This window comes from Thamnophis sirtalis, unplaced genomic scaffold (assembly GCF_051295495.1).
Source record: "Thamnophis sirtalis isolate CommonGarterSnake01/CBP01778 unplaced genomic scaffold, rThaSir2_p1.2 scaffold_15, whole genome shotgun sequence".
Lineage (NCBI taxonomy): Eukaryota > Metazoa > Chordata > Lepidosauria > Squamata > Natricidae > Thamnophis > Thamnophis sirtalis.
The window spans coordinates 13838601-13850841 of record NW_028261395.1 but is presented as its reverse complement, the minus strand read 5'-3'; the positions used below and the strand labels follow the sequence as shown (position 1 = coordinate 13850841).

The 12241-nt window shown below is 42.6% G+C and overlaps 1 long non-coding RNA gene across 1 annotated transcript; it reads right to left on the bottom strand.

Moving 5' to 3' along the window:
• Positions 1 to 6312: 6312 nt before the first annotated feature.
• Positions 6313 to 11286, bottom strand: LOC148042484 (uncharacterized). Its single transcript, XR_015695142.1, has 3 exons — positions 10827 to 11286; positions 7294 to 7560; positions 6313 to 6393 (listed from the first exon to the last, which is right to left on the bottom strand). It is a non-coding gene; the product is annotated as an uncharacterized LOC148042484 (long non-coding RNA).
• Between the last annotated feature and the right edge of the window lie 955 nt (positions 11287 to 12241).

Below are 12241 nucleotides of genomic sequence, written 5' to 3'. Positions count from 1 at the left end.
AGCTCCTGGACCTCCGCAGCTTGTTTCTGAACTCTGCAGTGGAGATGGCGGTTTTGGTGTTCCAAAATATTTATTCTGTAAAATAGGAAGACAGGAGAGAAATTGGCCTGCTAAGTAAATTGAATACGAAATCCTGGAAGAGAAAGTCAAGGTTGCTGTCTCAAAATTTCCCACCTCCTCTCTTTCTCCTCCACCTCCCTGCAGAGTTCTGCGTTTTTTTCCTCAAGCTGGAGCTCCTCATTCAGGGAGAACAACTTATCCTTTCTGTTGCTGTAATTAGGAAGACCAGAGAAAAATTAGACTCTTATTTTTTTTTTTTTACTTGATTCATCAAACTTTTTCTTCAATGGAAAAATATTAAAAATACTTTTATGTTTGTGTGTGTGTGTAAATTCAGTGTTGCTATTTCTACCAACAATGCTTTCACCATTTATTGGGTCTTTTAGAAAGGCTCAGTAAAGGTGACCAATGAGTAGAGTTTGATGGACTTTAGATAAATCTCCAGGATAGTTTTAAGGGATTTGATTAGCTACTTAAATAATAAGATTTAATATGTTTATAAGAGTTGTTTGTAAGAGTTGGATTACTTAAGTAATGGGGTTTACTTCTATATTTAGCAAAGAAAGTCTACACACCCCTATTAAAATGCCAGGTTTTGGAAATGTAAAATAAAATAAAAAATCAGACCAAGATAAACCACTTCAGAGTACTTCCTCCTTTAACACAACATATAAGATGTATAATTCAAGTTTAAAAACAAACTGAAATATTTGAAGGGGAAAAACTGATGTTAAATAATAGTCATTAAATATGTGAAAATCAGTTAAGGTGACTCTGCTGTTAAGTCCAGCTGTTGAGGAGGGGTTTTCTGACGGTTATTCATTTGCCTCTTACAGCAACAGTCTTGGTCTCCAAATCTTATAAACCATCAAAATTGACACGATGCTCACAGTGAAGCCTGGAGGGGCAGCATCCTGCTTTGGGGCTGCTATTCTTCAGCTGCAACTGGGGCTCCAGCCAAGGCGGAGGGAATTATGAATAGTGCCAAAGATCGGTCAATTTCAGCACAAAACCTTCCGGCTTCTGCTGAAATGCTGAAGATGAAGAGGAATTTCCTTTTCGATGCCACAAGGGCACAAACCAGGCCTCCAAGTCAACACAACAAGGGCTTCCCTACAAGAAGATGGAAGTTTCGGAATGGCCCTGGACCTCAAACCAAGTGGAAACCTTGGGAGGGGGCCGGAAGAGGGCTGTGCACAGGAAAAGACCCCCTCCCCAATCTGACAATTTTGCAGCCCTTCTGCAAGGAAGGGCAAAGATTTCCAAGGCAAGATGTGCCATGCAGAGAGGCTCTAAGGCCAAAAGACCAGATGGTCTCATAAAATCAAAAGGTGTTTCGACAAAGGATTCCTTTAAAGGGGGGCATCTTTATGCACCCATGTGACTGTAAGTTTTGTATTCTCATTTTTCCTCATAAAAGATTTCCATTTTTCAATTGAATTGTATAGCTTACATGTTATATTAAAGATTGGGAAAAAAGGAAGAGATTGTTTTACATTTCTTCTCATCAATGACCAGATTGCCTTGTAAGAAAGGCTAAACTCTCTGAAACTCCATTGCTAATGTTTGTTCTATATTATTTTGATACAATGGACAGTCCCATTGTCAATGTAGACTTACATTGCAGTCTTGTTCCTTAAGCCCTTCAGCGATCCTCCCTGTGATGTTGCTGGGATCTGGAAAAGTCAAAATACACAACAGGTGAGGAATATCCTCATATATCAGCTCACTCACCCTCCACTATCCCTCCACTCACACTGGGCTTCTGCCCATCTTTTAACAGATTAACAGAGTTGGAAGGGACCTTGTAGGTCATCTAGTCCAACCCCTTCATCCAAGCTGAAGACCCAATACCATTTCGGACAAATGGCAGTCCAGTATCTTTTTGAAAGCTTCCAGTGATGAAGCTCCCATAACCTCTTAAGGCAACTTCTGTTCCATTGCTTGTTTCATCTCACTGTCAGAAAATTAATCCTTATTTCTAGGTTGAATCTCTTCTTGATCAGTTTCCATTCATTACTCCTTTTCTGGCCTCCAGGTGCCTTGGAAAACAGGTTGACCTCTCTGTGGCAGCCTCTCAAACATTGGAATATTGCTATCATGTCTCTCTTGGTCCTTCTCTTCACTAGACTAACCATGCCCAATTCCTGCAACCCTTCAGTCCCTCCAGTCCCCTCATCATCCTGGTTGCTCTTCTAGGAATGTGTGAGAGAGGCAGGACTCACCTGCTCCTCACACAGGACCCTCCTGGAGGCTCCTTGCAAAAGGCTTTGCTCACAGAGCATAGATCCACCAAAAGGGGAAGATATTCCCTTTCTAAAATCTAACCAGTCACACATGAAGCTGCTTTGTCTAACTTAGCATTGGACTTTCAAAACATTCCTCAGAATATTTAGAGTGCTTACCTGAGGGGGCCGTTTGGTGGTGGATTGGTGAAGGTGACGCCCTTGCTGGATCATTGGCAACTCATTGACGCATGAACTGTGGTGCTGAAAAGCAATTTAGATCATAAGGAAGTTGGGCCTGAGCACAGGAACGGAGTTCTGAAGTTTACTAAATCACTGCTTAAAGAAGGTTTCTCTACAGGTTCCATAGAAGCAAACAGATATTGATAATATTTCTGCCAGTCCTCAGCAGAGATTGGTATCTCAAATGAAAATCTCTCTTCCTTTAGGACTCTGCTACAGAGTGCCAGAATATTACTGAGTTATGGCTTTGGGAAGCCAGTTTGAGTTCTGACCAGATTGACCAGATTACTGCCAATTACCTCCAATAGACCGATTAGATCCCACAGATTAGGCCTCCTCCGAATTCCATCTACTGGCCAATGCCGATTGGCGACCATCCGGAGGAGGGCCTTCTCTGTGGCTGTTCCGGCCCTTTGGAACGAGCTCCCCGTGGAGATTCGGACCCTCACCACCCTCCAGGCCTTCCGCAAAGCCCTTAAAACCTGGCTGTTCCGACAGGCCTGGGGCTAATGAGTTTTTTGTCCCCCCTCGAATGGTATGGTTGTTGAGGGTTTTAAATTGTGCTATTATTTTGTTCGTGTTCTTTTTTCTTATTTGTACCCCCCGCCTGACTTGGTTGTGAGCCGCCCTGAGTCCCCTTAGGGGAATAGGGCAGCATAGAAATATAATAAACTCAACTCAACTCAAATGGCAAAACGTTTTCCCTTTAATTTTGTGAGTTCTTTATGTTCTGTTCTTATAGGCAGCTCCTCAGCTTATATGAGCGGTAGGCAGAGGTGGGTTGCTCCTGGTTCAGCCCAGTTTGGCCAAACAGGTAGTGGTGGTGGCAGGAGGCTACGCCAAGATGCTTCTCTGCATACGAGCACGTGCACAAGCACGAGCGAAACCAGTAGTAAAGAGGTTAGCAACCCACCACTGGCAGTAGGGCTCCTCTGAGCGAGTCTCATGGCTGCCTTCAACTTCTCTTTCACCAACCGGCCTTCAAAATCAAACCAGCGAGATCTACTCGCTGGAAAACTTTTAGCAGGGGATTTGGTTATTAGATGTTTCTTCAACATCTCACCAAGATTAAGGAATGCTTTGGAGACTGACAGGCAGTCGGTAGTAGAGGACTGGATTGTTTTGGCTCAGTTAATGGCATTCTCCGTGTGAAGACTGTCTACCATAGCCCCTGCATCAACTTCAGCCCAGATCCACCTCCTATCTCGGGTCACCTCCAAGTTTCTAGGGAGCCATCTCTCGGCCGCACCGTATGGTCTTACATCTGAGTGACCCCACGATGTCACCCTCACAGGCTGGTGGACACTTTCCTCACCTAAATGTACGCCGACCTCTGAGAAGAGATCAACTTTATCTCTTGGTACACAAAAGAGATCCAGGAGGCTACTAGAGTGGGCTGAGTGGTGCGTGTAAGGATATATGTCATTATTATCCTTACCTCCTAAAAGCTGAAGATTACCTTTAAAAATTAGAGAGACCTAAAATCCAATTGGCAGCATTAATCTTGTTATCCCTAGAAAACCATTAAGGATGATTATGAAGGAATTCCTTTAGGAATCCTTTCATTTGAACAAACTCATGCAAAGATGGGCCTAATTTAGCATTAAACTCTCCAAGCAATATAATTATGGCTTGAGGGTTCAGTATGGATATATCATCTAATAGGACTTCTAAACATGTCCAATAGTCAGGGTTACAATACAGGGACGTGTTTGGAGGATTATATACATTTACCAATATTAATTCAAACTCCTCATCTCTAAATTTCACAACTACAAAATACAAAAACTTATCTTCATTATATAATTCCTCCCCCTGCCATTTCCATTCTGGCTTCATAAAGATACCTACTCCACCAGAGGGTCGCCCCATATTCGTTGATTTTGGGGTAAGAAAAGCTCATCCTGGAAAGCCCGGCAGTTGTACTAATTCATCCTTTTTGGTTAGTCAGGTTTCCTGGATGGCTATTAAATCAAATTTAGCTAAGAAACTCATTAGTTCACTGCCACCCATTTCTTTCCAGCCATCTACGTTCCAAGTCATAATTTGTATAGGACTCCCATGAACAAGATATTCTGACTGGGTTGGTTGAATGGGGAATAAGGGGACCGACTGTCAACATGTTTTGGGAGCTGGATCGATAGTGACTATGCTTCCTGTATAAAACCAATTCTTATAAAGTTCAATATTCCTCCTCGTCAGTAATAGTTGCTGTTGTTTCTCTTCTGTATCTAGATTGTTAGTCTTCCCCTGATCTTGGCCTGAGATGAACGAAGGCTCTGACTCCGACCCTCCTTCTCCTTATCTAATGGTTCTCCTGGTTGCTCAATTTGGACTCGTACTGTTATATCCTGCTGGGTATCCTTTTCCTTTCCATTCTGCTTTGGGCTGACATACCTTCTCTTTTCATTTCTTGGGGATTTGATGCGTTCAAAAAACCGAGCTCCGTAGCAATTCCTCAGAGGAGCAGCAAGAAGGAAGCAGAGTGTTCAGGTTTTCTCTTGCAATAGTTACCACTTTCAGCATTGAACTAATTGTTCCGATTTTCTTTAGGATCAGCTGTTGGTCTCCTAGGCAAAGAGTGGCCAACTGATGGATTAATTCTTCCTCATCATCCATAAACCGTCCACTAAATGGATCTGGGTTCTCTTTTTTATTATCCTTATCTTGTTCTATCCTTGTTAATAGAGGGGTTCTTTGCTTAGTCACTAATATTTTGGAATTTTCAGAGTTGAAGTCGGCCTTCCTCGCTGTCTTGGCTCCCTGCCTAGACTTCAACAGAGGCTGAATTTTGGTGGTATAAAATATCCATGTTAACTGAATAGAATATTTCTTTAAAACAGTTTCAAGCTGAAATAACATCTGCCCAAAAGATAACAATATTCTTTAACAACCACATCTGCTGGGGAGCCAAGAAATCTCCGTTAATTCGTTAGAATATGTTCTGCAGTGTAAAAGTTGGGAAAGAGAATTCAGTATTACTCCTCTGTTATGCCACCTGCCATGTCCAAAGAAGGGTCAGCCACTTGGAACAGAATCCTATCCTGTCTCTGTAGAATGAACCTCTCCTCTGTGTCTTCTTCATCCTGGAGTCACCGGTCCACGTGAGCTATCTGGGGATTAAGGTGCTTTTTCAGGCATGGGCTTCCATGCTTCCAAAGGCTGATCAAATATTGAACTGTTTGTGCTGTCAGGAGGCAAATCTTGGCAACCAAATCCAAGTCTCCTTTAAGATTGCTCTTAGTATTGTCCTAGTTCTCCCCTCTCTCTCCTAATGGAGCCTCAGTTTCTAGAGAAAGGCAGTCATCCTCCTCCCACTCCAGCAAGGAGCAGGGCTTATTTACAGAGGTTATGCGGGGGAAAGAGCAAAAAAGGAAGAAGACTTACTTGCCACCTCCATTATCTGGAATAAGTCCTTTATGGTTGGTTGTTTGGGAGTCATTGCTGCCATGTTGCATTTAGGGTTTCCTCACAACTGTATTTCCAACTTATGCCTCCTTTTAAATGTTCTTTTCAAGGCCCCTTTTGCTTTTGCTCTTAGCTTTTGTTTCTGCAGCCTTAGGTGGTTTAAGAGATTTTAAAACAGACTCCCATTGGGTCAATAGACACTGATAAGTTCCAGAACTCACAATCTAAAATCTAAATCTTATGTTTAAAAACCTAAAATTGCTACTTCTAATAAAAGAAAACTAACTTGAGTAGTTTATAAATAACATTAGATAAAAAATAATGTATTTTGCAACCATATAAAAGTAACTATACAAGGAGGATAAGGAGCTCACTAAACCCCCTAAATAGGTATTACATACCTCAGTCCATCCTGTTACCTTCCAGGTTATTTCAGGAAGTTTTTCCTCTGGTACCACTGGGAAAAAAATAGACTTCTTTAAAAAGTCAAATTTATTGGCCACAATTAAAAACATCATTTTTTATAACAAAAGTTGTATCTGGGTTCTTTATTCTCAAATATTAGGTGCCAACTGATATTTCTGGCATCTAAACTCTTCACACTTTCATGGAAATTCACACAATTGAATAAAAGGTTTCTTTTGATATTCTTCTCTCTCTTTCTGTCTTGAAACCAGCATTTAATAGAAAAAAATCTAGCTGCAGTCTCTGCTGGCATAATTTGTCTTTTCCCTTTTCAACCCCACTTTTTAGAGCCTGAGATTGAACAGCCTGCTACTGTTTGCTGACATGTTCGTCCTCTCGATAAAGTTACTTACACCTGAAATAATTCTTGTTTTCCATTATAGCCGTTTTCTCCCAGAACAGAATTTGAGGGGGAGAAACGCTTATTCGTGGCAAGTTCATTTGCAATATTAAGATGCACCGAGGTTCAATCAGTTCCAACATGGAGACTGGACTAATTATGAAATGAAACATCCATTTAAAAAAGAATTGAACAATGCTTAAATAATATAAACCATTCTGGTATGTAAGCATATAAATAACATACACCCACAATGGCTAGGCAGTCAAGATGTAGTAAAAAGTAAAAAAAAAAAGGGGGGGGGGATTGCACACATATTTACCATATATTTAAAATACTACCATATTGTGGTCTATTGCTATTGAAATAAACTATAAAATCCACCCAAATTTCATACAATTGTGTCTCTTGTCTGGATTTTGCAATGTAGCATTTGAAGATGCCTTATTAATCCTCTTCTCAACTGTTTTATTGCCCAGGGTTGACTAATGACTATTCTACTATTCTACAAGTCAAGGATTGTAATGTCTCTTCTTTTTAATTTTATCCTACCTCTATTTGCGGACCTGCTTTTCATTCGTCTGAAGAAATTTCCTGCCATCGTCATAGGGGGAGGCTCTTTCAGTGGGTGCCTTCAGCACTCAGGATGAGCCCCCTTGGATGGCCCAGGGCAGCCCAGGAGACGTACTGTGACACGGGCTATGATGTCACAATCTTTGATCCAGCTGTGGAGAGATGCCAGGGGTGCCCCTTTGGCAGCTGTGGACCTTTCGGTAGGAAGGGGCTGCAAGCCAGACCCTGGGAGGTCTCAGGCAAAGTCTGTGGAATAAAAAAAGAAAATGGGGTGTGTGAAAGACGTAGGGAAGCCCCCCCCCCCAAGTTTCCCAGGAGAACTGAGCACACAGAATGTTCTCAAAGTGCTGAATGACTTGGGAAGGGGGGAAGAGAGAGGGGAGTGTTGGTAAGAGGAAAGGGGGAACCAGGAAGACTGAAGTAATTTGTTGTAAACACTAGAGATGACGTTTGACTATCTCTCTCCAAGGTTAATGGGATCAAGTGGATCACTCAGCTCCCTCTCAGCCCTCCATCTCCCCTCCCTCTCTTCTCTATCCTGGATCCTCTCACCGACTCCTTTCATTAAAATGACACGCTTTCCTTAATTTCCCTTGATATTTATCTTGTGAGGTGGGACGTTGGAGGTAGACGGGGCAGCTGAGAAGGAGAGATGCTGTCTAATACAGAATGTGTGGAAATATTGGATTCCAAAGTCTTTTTGGTCCAGAGGTGAAAAACCTCTTTCATCAAAAGAGCCCAACTGATGGGGAGAAGGAAGGAAGGAAGGTGGAAAGAAGGCCATTGGGGGAGGGTGGGTTATTCCTGGGGGAGGGGGGAATTCTGTGGCCCCTGCAAACCTCCCCATTCACCCCAATAGACCCAACACCCTCTGCGGCCCACATAACTCAGATTGGAAGATGTTAAGAGTTGAAATTCCTCTGTCCCCCATTTCTACATTTCTTCTGGCTGGAGGCTGCTGCTGCTTCATATCCAGGCCTGGCCTCAGAAGGATCAGGGAGCCCTTTAAATGCGAAGGAGGGAATTCTGTCCCAGGTGGGAATTCCTTCCATGAAGGAGAAAAGGCATCCACTCCTCTCCACCCAGAGAGGGTCTCCCTGAGGGGGGCTGCACCTCCAGTTGTGGAGGACATTGAGGGTAACTTTAGCATTAGATACTTTAACGAATGAGAAGAAGAAAGCTGGATAGATATGGGTGTTTTTTTTAAGTTTAAGCAACAAATGCAATAGCCCAAAGCATTTTATTTATTTCCACAAGTTTTGTCTAATTTGCTGCAGAAACTCAAATCAAATAACATCTAAAGTATAACGATTAAAACTAAATCAGAGGCCTTGAAAGTTTCCTTAGATTGGCACCCTGGTTTGAAAATTTATTAACCTTTGATTTGATTGCATATATATCTTTATCGTTTTGATGCTGCTGTGAATCACATATAAAGTGAGAAAATTTATCAGAGTTCCCAGAACTCTGATAAATGCAGGAGACTTAAAAGCTTTTATTTTCCCCACCCAGGTCCATTACAGGCAGTCCTCGACTTATGGCCGCATGTTTAATAATGCTTCAAAGTTACAACAGCCTCAGATAAAGTGTCTGACAACCTGTACTCACACTTACGACCGCTGCAACATCCCTGTGGTCACCTGATCACAATTTCTGACCTTTTTTGTCAATTTCAGGCATTGGGGAAGCCAGAGTTGTTAAACCATAGCCTGATTTGCTTAATAACTGTGTGATTTGCTCAATGACAGTGGTGATTCACTTAACACCCTTGAAGGTGTTGACCCTTTGAGAGCTGTATGCAATGAAATTTCATTTTAATGTATGCCCATTAGTCTACATTTAAAGTGACAATAAAGTCTATTCTATTCCTTCATTTCTCTATTCCTATTCTATTCTAATTCCATTCTATTCCATTCTTTGATAACGTCAAGATGGATGCCTGGAGACGTTGCCATGGCAACATGTTATATTTTTTATTAGTTGGGAGGTTTTGCTGCTTCTTCGGTCTGATCCACCTGCACAGGGGGATTCTGGCCAGGCAAACAGTCGTTGGAATGTACCAACTCCAGAAATTCTCAGGGGTCATTCTTGACTTTCCTGATGGGGGATGAGGGAGCAGCCCAGAAAATTGGGAGGGGGGGGTTGTGTCTGAGGTCTCCATTGAGGGGAGGAGCCTCCGCTTTGGCACAAATGGATCCCTTCCCTCCTCTCTCCGACCATCCGTCTTCCCTGTGCAGAATGTGGGTCTCCTGTCCCCTCTGAGTCCTGATCATGGCCAATGCAGGGATCTCTTTCCTTTGGGGATCCTTTTCCACTCGATCCCATGGTGGCTAGGAAGGATCGGAGGCTCCTCATGATCCCCAGGAAGGGATCCCAGAGAAAAGGGGGCAGGAAGGACCTCAGAGGGTCTCCAGGGCAATTATGGAGGAGGATTTCTGATTTCACCATCTCTGTGCCTCACTTTCCCCACTGCTCTTAGGAGATCAGGAAAGCGCTGGTTAGGACTCCTCAGTACACTGTCAGATGAAGTAGAAAAGGAAAAAATTTCTGTGTTTTATCTTTTTCTAAAATTGTAGTTTTTAATTCACTGGGGTATTTAAAGAAAAGACTGGCCAGCCACCTATCTGGAATGGTATGTGGTCTCCTCTTGAGCAGGGGGTTGGATTAGAAGACCTCCAGGGTTCCTTTCAACTCTATTCTGATTCAAACTAGAGTCATAAAATCTTCCCTCTGCAGATAGCTTTGTATATATACACCCCAAACTATGGAATATCAAGGGCATTTTCGGTTCCTTGAAATCCATTACATGAAATTACATTCCTGAATAAAAATCCAGGGGCTTAAGGTTTTCTATTTAAATTTTACTATTAGATATTCCATTGTCCTCAGGTCCAGTCTTAGTAAAATCATGCAACATTTGGGGAGGAAGATGCAGCCCAGCAGTCCTGCCCTGGAGGCCCAGATGGAGAAGACCTTCCCCAGGTGACCTGCGTTGGGCAACCAAAGGTCCAAAAAGCCCATGGCAGACTTATTGCCTGGTTCAAAATTCAGGCCAATCCCCCCTTCTCAATTCTATTCACAGACAGTCCTTGACTTACGACCACAGAGGGGACTGGAATTTCTGCTATCAGTTGTTGCAGTCATCAGATTGAAGCAGACTCAATTTATGACAGTTTTAATTGAGGTCATATGCAAGTCATGTGCTCATTCTGATCCGGTTCAGGCAGGAACAGGGCATCCTTGAAACTCCCTCCTGCTTCACCAAAATCTCCCTCCAGCTTCTCTGGGGAACCAGGGAGACATTCCCAGGGTGGGTTTTGAGGAGGGGTTTCAACCCGGGGGTCTCACTGCCTGTCAAAGACATCAACCAACCACAGCAATTTTAGTAGGAATTAATGATATTCTGGGGAGTCCCACAAATTGATTTTTCCTTTTAGAAAAACACAGTACAGGAAGTCCTTGACTTTCAACCACAATTGGGACAGAGAAATTGTCGTCCAGTGAGACCTCACCTGACCATGACTTGCAACCTTCCCCATTGGCCTTCCCCATTGGCTTCCCTTCTCAAGGCCTGTTGGAAGCCCCTGAGAAGATTGCAAATGGTCACCACGTAACCCTGGGACCCTGCAACTATTTTCAATGCGAGCCAGTTGCCAAGTGCCTGGATTGCAATCCCGTGACTATAATGATGCTGTAATGATCTGCTTCTAAGTTGTGTTTCTCAGCCTTGTCATAACTTTCAACCATTGCTAAATGAATGGTCATAAATCAAAGGGCCAATGGTAGAGGAGAATACATTCTGGGCAAGGGAGGATGGGCTTGGATCTCTGCTGTTGTTAATCTTCATTTTAAATTGCTTACTTGCTCAGTTTGTCTTCCAAATCTTTGTACAGCTCCTCCATTTCTGCAATTAGTTGGATCTTGTTCACCACAAGCTCCTTGTTCTGCAACTGGGATTCCTCTTTTTCTGACAACAGCCTTGAAATTTCCATGGTCTTCCTGTAAATTATGAAGAACAGAGAGAAGTTGGCCTTCTTACTTTTTTTTTACTTAAAAAATGAAACTTTTTCTTAAATTAAAAAACATAAACATAACTGTGTGTTTTGTGTGTGTCTCTCTGTGTGTATAACAATTCAGTTTTTTCTATTTCTGCTGTAACAATCAGCAGTTTCTCCTTACAGGAAACAATCTGTCGGCCATTTATTGGGTATATGAGAAACAGTAAAAGTGATAAATCAATAAATTTTCATGGACGAGCTATACCTGAATACTTATACAGCACATTATTCTACATTTTTAATTGTCATATTTTTCCTCTGAAAGAGTTCAGATTGCAGGATCCGATCTGAGTCGGCCACAGGGACCAGAGGTTGAGTCTTCTGAGCTTTCGGACTCGTTCTGGAACCCATCCTGAGGAAATTTCTTTCTGCCAGAATGTGTGCTCTGAGCTCTTCTGTAGATAGCATTTATGTGGTGCCTAGTTGTGTGTGGCTTTTTATTTGTTGATTGGTGGTATTGATGGCCAACTACTAAGTCGTTTGGCTTTTGGTTCCTCTCAGCTCCTAAGTACCTGGTAAACTGGTGGTAAATCAGCACTCCTGTTGACTGACAAGGGCCCCATTTCCCAGGCTTCAATCATTTCCCTGGCTGTTTTTGTAGATTCACCAACAATCTTAGTAGCTGCAAAATTGAATGTATGAGCTTGTTCATTGCAATGTGAGGCTACCAATTAGTTCAGGTCTCCTCAACTGACCTCTTGCTTGTCTTCTTGCAGTCTGGGGGTTAACTTCCTCCCTGTCTGTCATACGTGATCACAGGGACAATCCATGCAAGGGATCCGGTAGATTAATTAGAAATATCCCCCACCTCCAAGCAAACTCTGCAATATGTGATTTATCCTCATATGGTAGCCTCTGGATTGTATATG